We start from the raw sequence: 16692 nt of genomic DNA, 5'->3' as shown, positions 1-16692 counted from the left end.
TTAAATAAATATTGTAAATTTATATATTTTTTCATGACATCAATTGTAAAGGTATGTAACCAGATATTTTATTCTAATTGGAATCTGATATTCATTTCGTAAGCGTTTCAATAAAGTCAATAATACAGCAGTATTGTCGATTGCCTAGTAATAAAACATACCCTGTAATTCCTTAGACGTTTGATAAACAAATGCACTCTTAATCTCTAACCTGTGCAGACAAAACCCTTATCCTCGCTGCAGCCGTCTCCCACCCTACCTGCGCAACCATCTCATTTCCCCATAAGTCATACTTCGTCCATCTCATTCCCACCTCAAAATTACATTCGGCCATTTTCGCTTATGCTCGAATGCAATAGCCGGTGTGTCCCGCAGCTAAACATAATTTTCAGTCAGTCGCTACCCGGCCGTCAGAGGGACTGTGTCGCTGCCGGCCGCCTCTCCCGCGCTCGAAACATCGTAACTGCATCGGTCTGTTTGTATAGGGATGTTTGTTCCTAGATAGTGCGCCCTAAAAACCCTGACTCGACGGATTGCTATCAGTGTTGTGAGATAACTCGAGTGCATTGAACTTAGGTATTAAAAGAAAGTCGTGAATGTGTCGGTTTGATGGTCTTAGAAAAACGGATGTGGCAGAGATTTGTTTGATTCTATCAAAGGTAAATACTGACATACATTAGGCGAATGGTAATATTGGAGCGTTGCCGACTTTGTAGATGTCTGACAACGTTTAATGGAGGGAACTTGCGTGTAACGTTAGAACGGAAACATGAAATGATTTAATTTCAACCGAGTATTATGGCTTTCAGAAACGGGGAAACTTAGTGAATTCGGAATACGATATTCTCTCGAAATATCGCGAATGGCTTTCGTGTATTCGAGTTGAAAATAAACTTACAGACGATAAATATATATATTGAATTAATTGTGAAATAAAATTTGACATGTGGGAAGAACAAAAGCCTAATGAACGAATAATTCAAGCTTTTAATAGAACGAACTACAATGGTGCATTGTTTATAATTGAGGGATAGATTTCTATAGTTTACGAATAATGTCCGTAGGTAAAAACAATACGGTTGGTATAAAAAATCAATTAGTAGCCAACCAGAGAACAATATCAATTGAAATTTCGACACGGTTATTGGTTAATGACCCGTTGCGGTCAATTCATTAGTTTACGTGAAGTATACTATCATCAATTTTAAAGATACCCACAGGGAGTCAGATTTCACCAACAATCCGATGTATCTCATTAAACCCACGCAAGACCATCAAACCGGCGGCAATGAAATTTTAATTTCGCTTTCAACAGTTACAACATACACAACAATTGACTGAACTCGTCGATTCGAGTAATATTGTAAACTGTGACGAAGATTATGTGAAAAGTGATTAAGTTCTGAACGTAAGAGAATATCCGCATTTGAGATTATTAATCCGCAAAGTAAGTTTTGGAGATTTTCACTTAATTCCGTTTATGTTAATTTCCGCTGTTCCCTGAAGATTGTTGAAAAGAAATTCGAAAACGAAAGATAGTCACGTTTCGTTCTCTCAATTACTCACTTAAATATTTCGTTATTATATTTCCATTTTAATGATGCCATTCGCTTAACTATGTTTACTACGATGGCTTGTTTATTGATTTATTGAAATACAAAATACTTCATATTTTAATACTTTATCGTTATGTTAATATTTATAAGGTGAAATTTTTCTGTTAGAAAATTATTTTTTATTTAGAACGCGACACCATTTTCGAATCGGATGTTGTTCTCGTGGGACTTGGACTTGAAATTATTCACAATCTTCAACAGCTTAGAATCGTGTTACAATCCAACAAGATTTATTGTACTACAATAAAGGTAGGCAGGCTGGCAATAATTAGGTCCATTAGTAAGTCTTCAATAATTTTAATAAGACCATGAGTTTAGTGGTAACTCTATGTCGACAAAGTCTTACCATTGTTAGTAACATATATAATTAAACTATATAGCAATTTTATTGTATTATATATAAGTAATCACATTAATTAAAATCATCACTGGTGCCATTCCCTCATTATTATACCTCGAAATAAAAACAAGTACTTACCACATATTAGAACACTAATAATTTTAGTTTCCGTATTTAGTCGCATTGTATACGTTATTATTCTAACATTAACCAGTTGCTAAGTAATTAAAAAACGTATTTCGCCAATATATATTTTATTAATTTATTTTCATAAAACTTATATCTGACATTACAGTACCCTAAACCAACGCGTTAGCTAAGTTGACTACCAAAATATTATTGTAATAATTCCTCAGTTTACATTTAAATTTAAAAATATAAATCAATTTATAAAATCCCATAACAAATTAAAAATAATATCAATAATTCAAAGTCAAAATGTAAAATAATCAAAAATTAAAATACGCAAAATAACATTCAATAAACAATGACAAAATAAAGTATTTATATTACATTTAAAAACTAATTAATGAATATATTTATATATATCAAAATTCTAACTTCAATTTCAAATGTAATCATTTCATATCGTAGAATCTTGCAAATGAAGTAAAGTAAATACACTGCTTACTTAGTTACATAAATACGTATCCTAACATATTTAATAAACATTCATACAACCACATACAAATATCGTCATAATTTTTTTAGATAAACTCCATGTAAGGTGTTGTCATAAAGAACTTTACTAACGCAACTTCGAAAACGGTTTATATAGCTTACGTTTAACGGTATTTTACCTAATCTAAACTAATATTATTAATGCGAAATTTATATTTATTTCGGTCTGTTGCTCTTTCACGGCCAAACGACTGCACCGAATTTGATGTAAATTGGTATGAAGCAAGTTTGAACCCCAAGACGTAGGCTTTTAACGCCTAACACCTGACAACCAACCCCTTAAACCCTATCGAAGCCAGAAATAACAACTAGTATTATACACGAATAGGTGAATACACGGTTTATTTAACAATGAAAATGAAACATTTATGGAGTAGTCAGTATTTTCCCATATATAAATACTAGCTGAACCTGCAGCTTCGCTCTAGTGGAATTCAGTCTATGACGAAAATGCTTCAAGAACTTGTATATATCATCCCTTATCGTCAATCTTAATAAGTAACCTGTGCTCGTCCTTGGGGCTTAAGCTTGATTTTACCCATCACAATCTATTTAGTCGGTTAACCCTTACAGCATAACAAACAGACAGACAAACAACAAACGCATTTATTATATTAGTATATATTTCCAATACAAACACTTTAGCACGTAATTCTTGTATTATTTTATTTTTGCGGTCATAGGTTCCCAAATAATTTGAAGTATTTTGATTTCGAAAATGATACTAAAAAATGAGTCAAGTCTGCAGATTTTTTTTAAATTAATTAATATTTTCCTTTATTAGTCTAATTTAAAGAACATAATATTATTATCAGAATTGTTCACTGGTATATGTTATTGCAATTTTTTATTATGTAAATGCTTTTAAGTAATAAATAAGAAGCAATAATTAATTCTGAAGAAATAACAATTTTATTGGGCTATAGTATGGCAATACTACGTCGCTTGGGAATTATTGAATTCAAAGTCGGAAAATACTATCGAGAAAATATTCCAGAATCATATCCAGATAGAGTTATAATTAAGCCTGTTAAATAAAAGGAAAAAAATATTAGAAATAACACACGTTGCAGGCAAGATACACAGCTATTTAAAAAAAAACCGAAGAAATTATTGAAAAAAAAAAATGTTTTTTAACCAGTCAGCCGTACATAATGAGACAGCTCTCTTAAAATGAAACATCACAAAGAGGATTTGAGCGGGAAAAAATGTGGCTGTATCGGCTTCTTTTCATTAAAGAACATTAGAGTTCGTAAGATGAAAAATGAAAAATAAATAAAAGCCTACACTGTAGGCTTCTGAGGGAACTTCGAGGGCAATGGTTTTTATTTTAGAATTTTTATGTGGACTTATTTCGAGCCTCTGTCAGGGTTGTGTCATGATTAATTTCGTTTGCGAGCTATGAATAAATTTTTAAAATTCAAAATAAAAACGTGACAAAAGAATTTTTAAGTTTGTTATTTTATAAATAGAAAATAATATTGAAGTTTAATTTTTTTTTAAATAATTATTTCATTTTTGTGAATTTTAAATTTACTATTGTGTCTCGCGACTTTGTTTGATAATTAGTTGTTTATACTATGGTGCGATGGATAAATGATAAATGCAAGTAAATATTTCTGGGTAGAGCAAAATGACTTGAGAAAAAGTATTTTTAAAATTAAAAATATAAATGCACAATAATAATAATAAATAATAACTAAATATCGGACAACATCACATACATTACTCTGATCCCAACGTAAGTAGCTAAAGCACTTGTGTTATGGAAAATCAGAAGTAGCGACGGTACCACAAACACCCAGACCCAAGACAACATACAAAACTAATGAAATTTTTCTACATCGACTCGGCCGGGAATCGAACCCGTGACCTCGGAGTGGCGTACCCATGAAAACCGATGTACACACTCCTCGACCACGGAGGTCGTCAAAACAAAACAAAATTAAAGGCTGAGTGTTTGATGCTTCTAAAAATTATTTACCAACAACAACATTTATCTAGGAACTATTAAGAGTATCCAGTCATCTCTGTTTTTAACGTCGATTAGTTATATGTAAATATATTTAGACAGAGTGTCGTACTACAAAAGAACTAAAACGAACGAGCCAACTTTATTATCTTGGTGTGCGTGACAGCTACGCTGGACACTACATTCACAAAACATCTTATTACTTAACTAGTGTGCGTGTACTTACTGACCAACCGTTGGCTACATTTTATTTCGATACGTGTTTATCTTTCACAGTCTATCTAGACAAATAAATAATGAAAAATGTCGATTATTAAATTAAACAAATACAATTAAATAAAACATACTTCAAATATTTGCCTTAAAATCGATTTTTATTACCGAAAATATTAGCTTTTACTCGCTTCGGGTGAAACCGACTCCGATAATAACTGATTAGGGTATTGTAAATATTTTTTATTATAACAATAATTTTATAAATTTTCTATTATTGTCATTTCATTTTGCAATCCTTAAGCGTGAACTCTCAGATTATAAAACAAAAGGGGGATGGAACACTTCCGCGTTAGCAGTAATTTGTATTCGCTTTAGATATTGTATTTGCTATTATTCCTTTACTTTAAAGTAGCGCTTAATGGCGTTTAATAGACGTTTCTACTTGTTAACATATCAGTAATTGATAAAATTTAAGTGAAAGACGCGTCATTTCAATTTTGTATTCGCTTTTGTTGCGTCACTTTAATGCTCCCGCTACTCCATCTGCCTTTTGTAAATCAAAAAAGGGGTTTCTCGGACTGAACCAAAATTGTCCAGTCGCGAGCATGAAAATCGACCAAACTCTGTGCTCTGGTTCGACCAGAACTTCTGACTCTGTGGCGTTAAATCAAGACACTATACCAACAAGGCAATCTATAATCATAGTTTATCAGATTGACATAGCTGTTCCTAATTCAAATAACATACAAACCACAATATCAGAAAAACTAAGTAAATATCAAGATCTTGCCATAGAAATTAAAACACAATGGCAAGCACAGATAGTGCACATTGTCCCAATAGTCCTTTCGTCGACAGGTATCGTACCAAAATCCCTGACAAAAAGTCTGAACACCTTACAAATGCCAACATATATACTCCACATGCTCCAGAAAGCCACAATTCTTAACACCTGCCGTATCACCCGAAAGTTTATAACATCTTCAACTACATCGTCCACGTTCCTAATATAAACACTCGTTAAAGCTTGGCTGTGGCCCGCGTTTTAGGTTTTAACCCCCTCGAAAGAGGAGAAACATTAAATGTTGAAAATAAAAATAATAATAAAATAAAATCGTAATATCATTCTGAAACACGCTGTTGCATCAACGAAAGCTCCAAATATTCTCTTCAAGTTAAGAGGAAGCTTTTGACATTTACGGAAAGTTTCATTTTTTTCGTACCCTTAATCATACTTACTTAATTACATTAATTAGTGTTAAAAGCTTTGATAAAAATCAAGTCTTACGAAGCTCACCAAATAAGTATATAAGTTCTGTACAGAATTAAACCAAACAAGGATACTCACTGTATAAAGCCTTCGCGATCACTAGCCAATAATAACTCACGTATTTCACAATCTGATTTGGATTCCCTCTCTCCTCTTGAAGTAATCAGAATGATCTGACCAAGTTCGAAATAAGCGAGTTAAAGTTATTCAAATCGTGTCACCACATTTATGCTAAGTGAAAAATCAAGCACGACTTCAGAAACTAACTTAAGTTTTATTTAACTTCGTAATGGATAGAAGTTTTAATATGTTAAATGCTAGTTCACGAACAATATTTGTCACTGATTTTTTTCCAAGAGTACGTTTTTATGTAATTTATTAGTTTTTGATTCTCTGGGTGGGTATTACTGGGACATTTAAATGTTAGGCTTCGATTGTTTGAATGTATGAGGACGGATACTAATTTAGGTTTGTGTTGGCGCCAATGGACTTAGGTCTAATTGTCATCTATATGGTATTTTCGAATTCAGAGTTGACTACACCCTTCTAGCGCTTAACTAGCTTATCAATGTTTTTGAGTACATTTTTTTTTATTGAAACAGTACTTTTTTATGCTGACGGTACATATTCATTAGGATATTCAAAAACTATGATTTTAAACCACAATTAACAGCATAATATATCTATTTTTGTTTTAACAAAATTGATTTAAAATTTATTTTTAATATCAGCTCATCTCCACTATTATTTCAATACAAATACAATAATAATATTTACATTTTTCTTCCCCTAATTATCTTATTCTACAATTATTTCCTCAACGTATTGTTTAAATTGAGTTGACCACACATCGATTTGTATTTCACATTGTATTATCGTCTCTATTTATATTGTTTTAAGGATGTTATTTCTTTGTATTATAACTCTTATTTACTTGATAGGGGCGACATTTGCCATCGCCTGTTTGAATACATAATGCCTTGTCCGGAGATAATGATGCTAAGACGGTCGAGAACTATTCCTCTCATTAGGGAGATCTAACATTAATGGTTTTTCGAAAGAGTATTATACATTAATTACATTCCTTTGAAACGGTATTTCAATTTAACTTTGGTACAGCAACATTGTCTTAATATTGGGGACTATATGACAAAATGTCTATAAACTTAAACATTAAAAAAATAAGCACATTTAACGCAACTTTATATAGATGAAAAATAAAGTGTGGAGTATTCCTAATTCATTGTACGTTATGAATATAAGTTTGTAAATTAATTGCTGGAGAAACGTAACTACGGAGTTTTTGCTAGTTCTTCTCCGTTGAATCTGTAAATCTGTATATCGAAACAGTGGTTTTTTTTATTTTTAATTAATTGTCATCTGCAACGTTGCTTTCGTTTAAGGATTCGGTCGTCAGGTTTTAGATATAAAAAAAATATTCTTTGTCCTTCCTTGGGATTCAAATTTGCTTCATATCAATTCTTATCAAATTTGGTTCAGTGTTTTGACCGTGAAAGAGTAACAGGCAGAGTTACTTTCGAATTTATAATATTAGTAGTAAGTAATTTATATATAACAGTTATACTAATTATTTCATATTACTTTATATATTTTCTTTTACACAGATGAAAAATATTAATGCCGGCGTTTTCAGGTATTGCACATTCAGGATCAGCCGCATTTGATATTGTTAAGGCAAGTTGGGGTGATACAAATGATGACCTCCCGGGTTCGATTCCCGGCCGAGTCGATGTAGAAAAATTTCATTAGTTTTCTATGTTGTCTGGTCTGGGTGTTTGTGGTACCGTCGTTACTTCTGATTTTCCATAACACAAGTGCTTTAGCTACTTACATTGGGATCGAAGTAATGTATGTGATGTTGTCCAATATTTATTTATTTATCTTAATCTCGTATTTAGTTCCCAGATAATCAAATCGTTGTATTTAATATTTATCTCTTCCTCCATAGTCGAAGTAAAGTTTCATCTCGATCGTATTTCACAACACACATACATTTATGGTTCCTGCAATAAAAATCACTTTATTCACATTTTGTACAATAGAACACAATTCGATATTAACTTGAAAGAGTATTCTAATTTCGTTTGTAATGTGATCAATATAAGGTCGTTTATTGATTGCATAGTTTTCGGTTTCACGTCTTCGTTGCATGTTGTAGTGGTTCCGTACTAATGTTTAGATGCTGGTTCAATTACTAAAACGTTTATTATGATCCGATGTTTAAGGTAAACTTGGGCTATTTTAAATTCTTTGATCTTTCCGAACGTTAACATAAAGGGTCATTGTCGGGAATATGGTGTATAATGTTTTCCTTTGATAGTCAATTTGAGTAATATTAATAGTACAGTCAAGGTGGCTCAGTTGTTAGAACATGTGAATCTTTATAAAAAATTGCCGGTTCAAACGATGACGGTGAAAGAAAACTTCAATCATCACCAATTCACATTAAAATTGTAGAGTGTTATTAGCCCAAATTGTTTTTGACAAAAAGGAGGGCGAGGAGGGGTATAAATTTAATTTTGGTAGGGCTTTTTTCAAACCTACCTGGGTACGAGTGGTACCCAGATAATATTATTTTCGACTGCCAAAAAATACTTAGCATTGTTGTGTTACGGTTTGAAGTGTGAGTGAGCCAATGTATCTACAGATCACAATGAGCATGACATCTTAGCTCCCAAGGTTGGTGCTCAACTTGCTCCCAACTTACCATCCGTTTGCCCCTCCATCTACAATTACATAAAATATATGTATGTATATATAACGTAATGACCAGTATAATTTGAACTCGGCGTTTGTAATAAAAACAAACCATTAGATAAATCCGTAGTTGATAAAACCATTATTTTTCCATGTATAAACATAACAATATATTTCTACTTTTTAATACAATTTAATAGCATCTTTAAAGTCATAAGTCATTTATGATCGTAATTACTACGGTCTCATCAAAAGTCCTTCTCGAAACTTCTTTATGGCGGTCATAATTTAATTTGGATTGTAATACGAGTAAATTAAAATAGACGTAACGTACAATAAAATATTCTTTACGACAAATAACATTTTAAATTTGCATCATAAATAACACGCATGAACTAGTATGGAAAACAGAAGTTTATACAATAATGTAAACATTTTATGTACGAATGGATTTGAATAAGTTTGTTGATAACTTTTGAAGTACTGTTAAGTGATACTTCCGAAACCGAAATGGTACTTGGCAAATAAAAAGGTGACGTAATTGGCGATCACACAATGTGATCACTCGGTATCGAAGATAATATTAGTTTATACATATTTATTTTTGTCGAGATTTATTTTAGATGCAGCTTTTTTATTTAATAGCCAGGCATACTGGGAAATTTTGGCACCAGGTGGCACTGCTCATAGACATTGGCACTGCGTTACGCGTGCATCTTAGCCGGTGACTGCGGATTCAACGCCAGGCAAGCACCTCTGTTTTACCATGAGCTTTTGTATTCATAATTTATCTCGTGTTCAACGACGAAGAAAAACATCGTGAGTGATCTGCATGTGTCTAATTTCAATGAAATTTGACCACATTTGTATCGACTAACCTGCATTAGAGCAGCATGGTGAAATCAGCTTCTCTTCCAAGGGACTAAAACTCTCACAATTTCCAGCCCAACGAGACAAGTACAGGCTGTGACGTACACAACCTTCAAAGTGGGACACAACGTAAAGTATATTATGATTGAGTGGTATCAATCCAGACACGTGTGTTCACAAGGCCTTGCCGCCAAGTGCAAATAAAACACTCAGTGAAAAAAAGTCCCTTACACAATTACTCGTATATTCTAACAGACATTATTGTTCAAATTCATATTTATGATGTTAATTATAATGCAATTTGTTCTTTTATTTGATCATTTAAAAAATATATAACTTTAAATTATTACAGACAACGTCAGTGAATTAAAAATTAGTTCAATGTAATAAATATTCTTCATAGCTCAGTCTTCGGCATCATAATAAACTCAAATTATATATCAAACTTCGGAGTCGTAAAAAATTCTTGATGTCATTACGAAGAGTCCACTAAGAACTTAGGAATTAAATGGAAATGATATTTCTCTCATAAAAACGTTAAATTAATTACTGTGAAAACTCACTGATGCTTGTCCGTATTTGAACTGGCGATCTTAGAATATAAACCTCATATTATATACACAGAACTACCATCATCATCATCATCCTCCTGCCCTTATCCCAATTTTATTTGGGGTCGGCGCAGCATGTCTTCTTGTACCATAATTCTCTGTCGGACGTCATCTCACAAGTAACATTCTTTCTAACCATATCGTCTTTCACACAATCCATCCATCGTTTCTTGGGTCGTCCCCTACCTATATTATATCCACTGAACTAAATAGCAGTTTATCTATTCGAATCGACATAACTTGGAAACCTTCAAAGAAAGAGTACTCATTTTTTAAGAGCCGGTGACGTACCTGCTCGATGCTGCAAATGTCCACGAGAGGTGATAGTCACTTTTCATCAGGTGACCGTAACCTGTTTGCCCGCAAGTACATACTTTTCTTTTTGTCGAGAAAAATCCAAGACAAGAAGGGCTAGTGGTTAAAGTATATGAATGTTTGCCGAAGGTTATATGTTCAAGCCCGGGGAAAGGACCACTGAATTTTCACGTGAAAATATTTTAAGAAATCCTGCATGTATCGGATAAAATTGTGATTCACTAACCTGTATTGAATTAGTGAGGTGATATAAGCTCTAAGCTGTCTTCGTTAGAGGAGTAGGCTTGAAGCCCAGTGATATATTAACTTTTTTTTATAAGTAAACAATATAGCTCTTCTATTCGAAGCGTTTTCTTAGGTCATCGTATCTCCAGTACATATTTTATTAAAAAAGTTCAAACACTCCGTCACCACAGCTAAAAGTTTCGCTAATGTGTATTAAATATTTTCGTCATTAAATTCTTAAAGTCGTTTCGTTTAAGTTATAAAAAAAAGAGTCAAATTAAATTATTTATACATAAATAGAATACTATATTTTTAACTTTTATATTATAGTATATTAATATTTTTATATATTGTTTGAAGACGAAATAGTATTCTAATGGTTGTCGGTCGGTCAGTTACAAGCACCGCCATTATATTTGAAGACTTATTTCATCAACGCTGTATCCACCACTTGATTTTTTGATATTTAATATCATACCAGCTTACGCCCGCGGTTTTGCCCGCATATTAGTAGAGAGAGAGGCGCAAGTGTTAGAGATAAATATAATCTACAGCCGTTCTGGTGTGATTGAGTAACAAGCATATATACATCCAAATTTTCACATTTATAATATTAGTAAGATCTAATATGTACTCCTGACGGACTTTGGTCACGGCTCAAACATGTACATTTAGTATATACCTCTTCTCTTAATCTCAAAATCCGATGGGTCGACAGGATCAACGGCTTAAGGCACTTTCTCAGGCTCGGGAGTGTTAATACTACCAATTCCCAAACTTCAGGTTGCAATCGAGACTCAATTACTTATTACAGCCCGACCTGGAGTTTGAAACTAGTACAGAGGGATCAGCATTCTTTTAAGCTAGCAATAATATCATTAATACTAATCTTCGGCTGACCAAAGGTCACCCATAACATTTCGATGTTTAGTTAATTACGCAGGAAATCGATAGGCGGATATCGGTAGGCGGACGACCAAAGGGGCACCTGATGGTAAGCGGTCACCACCGCCCAGAGACAATGGCGTTGTAAGAAATATTAACCATTCCTTACATCACCAATGCGCCACCAACCTTGAGAATTAAGATGTTACGTCCTTTGTGCCTGTAGTTACACTGGCTCACTCACCTTTCAAACCGGCACACAACAATACTGAGTACTACTGTTTGGCGGTAGAATATCTGATGAGTGGTTGCACAAAGCCCTACCACCAAGTAAAAGAGTCAAAAGTAAAAAAGTATGCGCAAAATCATACATACATATATACATTGCTTTTTTTTTAATATCTACCTCTAATTGTTTTTGAACTTTTGTAAAACGTAGAGGAATTGCTATGAATATGGTAAATTAAATGTTTTCGGATTCGATAACCTCTTCTAAAAATTTCTTCAAAAAAAGCCACTTCAAGTATGATCAGGTATTCAGCGATGGTATCTATGATTGTCAGCACTTTAACGGTATAAGGAATTGTTCAAATTTTTCCAGTACCCATGTTTATGGACAGTAGTCAATAGTCAACTCGATTTAAGAGAATTTCTGCAAGAAATATAAAATATTTAGAAAAAGAAATTAATAAACCTAAACGCATTTATATCTTGATTCAACATTCTCTACACATATTTACATGATAAGATTTATACTTAAGATTGGATAGTTTAACGGTTGAGCGCAAATCTCAGGAACTAACAGTTCGATTTGAATAATTCTTTTTGCGTTAGATCGCCGGTTTATTGAGGAAGGTTATTGGCTATATAATTTTACGCCACGACCCTAAGGAGCAGTAGCCATAAACGTCAACCATTACGGCTAACAGTTTGAAGCAGGTATGTACGATCCAAATTTAAGGCGGATATAACCGCGGGGCACAGCTTGTTATTTATCAACTATTGTCCATCTGTTTGCCTGTTATCTTATTGCGACTAAATCATTAAACTGATCGTTATGGAATTTCGAGAATTAGCCAGGAACCTAAAGGTGGAGTTAGATATGTTAATATATGGGATGAAGGCACGAATAATAGCTGTTATATTATAATTCGTACTCATATTATAAATGCGAAATAATCTCTTTCTGTCTGTAGCGCTTTCACTGTTAAGCCAAATTTACACCACGTAATGAGCTTGAACTGTAAAAAAGACGAGTTAGTTTTTTATTTCACCCCTCAAGGAGGTAAAATAAAAAAATAAAGAAAAGTTTATTTAGGATACGGAACATATTATATAATCTACAAAATAAAACAACAAAACAATGATAGTTAACGTGTCCTAAATAGGTGTACCATTCAGTTTCCAAGTTGGGTTATGAGGTGGTTATGACGGGCTGTGACAATATATACTAATATTGAATATAAATACTTAAACATAGACTAACAATATACTATGTATATTTGTGGACAAGTTCTTCAATTTTGAAGTTGTAAATATGTAAAAGACTTAGTTAAGGCGAATGACATTGACATGCCGGTGAAGTCGCAGCATCAGCTAGTTTCGTAAACAAACAGCAAATGGATACTTGGTGGTAGTGCTTTGTGCGAGCCCATATATGAGGTACCACCCATCAGATAATCTACCGACAAACTGTAATACTCAGTATCGGTGTATCCTATATTGAACGTTGAATAAACTAGTGTAACTCCAAGCTCAGATACATAACATCTCGATGGCCATGGTTGGAGGCCTATTATATTATAACGTGCTCTTATCACCACATCAATCTACCAATCCGTCTGTGTTATTTATATTTTACTAAAAAACCTTAAAACTAGGCCACAAAAACAATTGAGCATCAAGCAACAGAAAAAATTGCAAAACGAAACGAGCCGACCATAAAATTCAGGTGACATAAAAACAATAAACAATTGAACAACAAAACTACACAGAAAGCAAATCAAACAAGAACTGGGACGAGCACTTTATCCCAAGTACCGTGTTTCATTTCGCTATTGTCCGATAGAAATGTTAATATCACTTAACACTCGTTCCATTCATGCAAAACAGTTTTACGGGAAGCGTGTCTCTGTTTCGTTCGGTCCATTGATAAGTTTATGAGTTTTTATTGAGTTTCGTACAATCTCGCTAATGAGGATGTGTTAATGATTACTTCCTCTATACAAATTCGAAGTTCAAACTTCGTGTTATTCAATTTGTTTACACGCTTTTTAGATACGTTTTACTAATTTAATTGTTTTCAACCGTTGTTAACAATACAATGGGCGTACAGGAAGTTTGTAAACATAATGGTGTAGTGGATGGAGCACTTATAAATTAAGGGTAACCACTTGAAACAATAATAATATTCTTTAACAATAATTTTAAATGTGCAGCTAACAGAGATGATCCAGTGGTAAAAATATCTAAGCAAAAAAACTCTATGGTTCAGTGGTTAGAACGCGTGCATCATAACCGATAATTGCGGGTTCAAACCTAGGCAAGAACCACTGAATTTTCATGTGCTTAATTTGTGTTTATAATTAATCTCGTGCTCGGAGGTGAAGGAAAACATCGTAAGGAAAAAACGTTCTAGATGTGTAATATGTCTACCAACCCGCATTGGAGCGTGGTAGAATAAGGTTCTCACCTTCTCTATTGAAGAGGAGATCTTAGACAGTAGGAGATTTAGAGGTTGTTACATTTAACTTTTTTTCACTTACTCACGCATATTTAGTTTCTTTGTTCGCTCAAATTATAATTTTATCGTTTTTTTTTATTTTGGCTGCTCAATTTACGTTGAAACGAAATAAGTTTTAAGTACGATTTATTGTATGAATTACAAATTTTAATTTGATAAATCGTATCTTAGCGAATAAGGCTCTTAATTATAAGACATTAACGTCGCATTCGAATGCATTATAAGCTATCAAACCAAATCGTCCGTTTTTACATTCAAAGGATTTATAACAAACAATTTTTAAATATTGCCAATCAGATGTAAATTCATTTTATGCCCCAATAAAACCCTTGGAAACGGTATTTATCGTTAAAAATTTATGAACGGTATTTTTCATTTGCAATTTATAACACTTAAGTTGTTCACGAATATCTCTCTTAATTCGTTTCCTTGTCGATCTTTTCAATAGTGAAATTATTATCAAAATGGGTTTAGCAGTTGTAATATATTTATCGTATTGTATAAAAAAAACAGCTCTTAAACATATCTGCCTAGTGAAGAAGGCAAGTAAAAATCACGATCAACAAAATAAAATAATTACATTTTTTTAACATTAACATCCTGTAAATTTCCCACTGCTGGGCTAAGGCCTCCTCTCCCTTTGAGGAGAACACACACAGACACATGCAGGCTTCCTCACGATGTTTTCCGTCACATGAAAATTCAGTGGTGCTTGCCTGGATTTGAACCCGAAATCATCAGTAAATATTCACGCGTTCTAACCACTGGGCCATCTCGGCTCTCTAATATAGAAAAAAAAAAATTGAAAATAAGTTATTTTACGCGGCTTGCAGTCGAGCGAACTGGCAGAAATCACCTAAGGCAAGAGCGTTATGCGCCCTCCAGGCGAACTTTCCCTCTCTTTCTCCTTACCTCTGTCTCTTTCTAACATATTTTATTCCTATGGGTTTTAAATAACATTATTTAAACGTATTTTGTTTAATAACTTAATTCTCAAGGTAATTTTTTTTTAACAATTGTATTTCCTGTTGGAATCTCAAATGATGTTAATTTATTTCATTGAGTCTGTAATTTATTACATATACAGCAATTTCGTCTCAACCGGCTGTATCGTGACACCTCTCTTTTTTATTAATATATTTTGTGATCTAAACAAAACATTGCTGACAATCCGTTAGAGCATATAGAAAAACCATAATAATTACCATTATTTAATCGATGTCATGTTATTAATTTCAAGGTTATTTATTTGTCTTTACGTCTCCTGCCATTGAAATAGACTGGAATTTGAATTACATCAAAACATGAAGCGAATATGCGTGCTAGTATAATTATTCTAAGCGGCTGCGAACATGTTTTAAGGTAAAAAGTATGCGTTAGTCCTAGTTTAGAGTTCAAGTTTCATTCGTAGCAAATTTCATCAAATTCGTTTCAGTTTGGAAAGAGCAACAGATAGACCACCATACAGGAGTACAGACAGAGCTAATTTCGCATTTAAAATATTACAAGTCATTTCTATGCACAATGAGCTGAACACTTTAGACCTTAAGGGTTATTAATGCGTATGGAAATGATCGACCTCATTGAATTAATCGAACCATCACTTTATTGCGAATAACATCGTTGAATTTAAATCGATACATGGATAACTCAATTACATAACTTGTGAAGCGAGAATTAAAATTAAGAATCGAATGATACCATTGGCAATACCTGGGTTCTTATGCAAATCGGAACTAGTCGATGTAATTTATCTTGAGAACTTGTTCATTACACCAGATAGTACTTCATGGGATATCGACTCGGTAATTTATTATCGATTAGTGAATGCCCACGGCTCGGTCTGATTGAATTAAATTTGTGGTAAAAATTGTTCCAGGACCTGTTTCAAAGATATCCTTTCTAGAAGTAAGACTTAAACGTAAGACTAATTATAGGAATAAAGATATATCTTATTCAAATAGGCTCTTCAATCGTCATTTTAAATGAGTAATTTTAATATTGTAAATAATTTTAATTTAATGATGTAAAATGACGATTCTAATGTGAAGAATTGCTACCACGTGTAACATAAATTTTGTCTGTAAATTTCCCACTACTGGGCCTAGGCCTCTCTCCTTTTGAGAAGAAGGTTTGGAGCTAATTCCTCAGCGCTGCTCCAGTGGTCGCAAGAGCCTGCTTGAATAAAGTATATTAACTTATGTGCGAGCCGAGATGGCCCAGTGGTTAG

The 16692-nt window shown here is 33.2% G+C and overlaps 1 protein-coding gene across 1 annotated transcript in view; it reads left to right on the top strand.

Annotated features, from left to right (window-relative positions):
- The first annotated feature begins 644 nt into the window (after positions 1-644).
- The window catches only part of LOC113399430 (uncharacterized), a 174056-nt gene continuing 158008 nt past the window's right edge, over positions 645-16692 (top strand). Inside the window, exon 1 of the mRNA XM_026638570.2 lies at positions 645-659. The gene's annotated coding sequence lies outside the window, so the exon portion shown is untranslated. The remainder of the gene's footprint in view (positions 660-16692) is intronic.

The sequence above is a fragment of the Vanessa tameamea genome, chromosome 19 (genome assembly GCF_037043105.1).
Source record: "Vanessa tameamea isolate UH-Manoa-2023 chromosome 19, ilVanTame1 primary haplotype, whole genome shotgun sequence".
NCBI lineage: Eukaryota > Metazoa > Arthropoda > Insecta > Lepidoptera > Nymphalidae > Vanessa > Vanessa tameamea.
The sequence above is the reverse complement of the archived record's forward strand: the minus strand, read 5'-3'. Positions and strand labels throughout refer to the sequence as shown.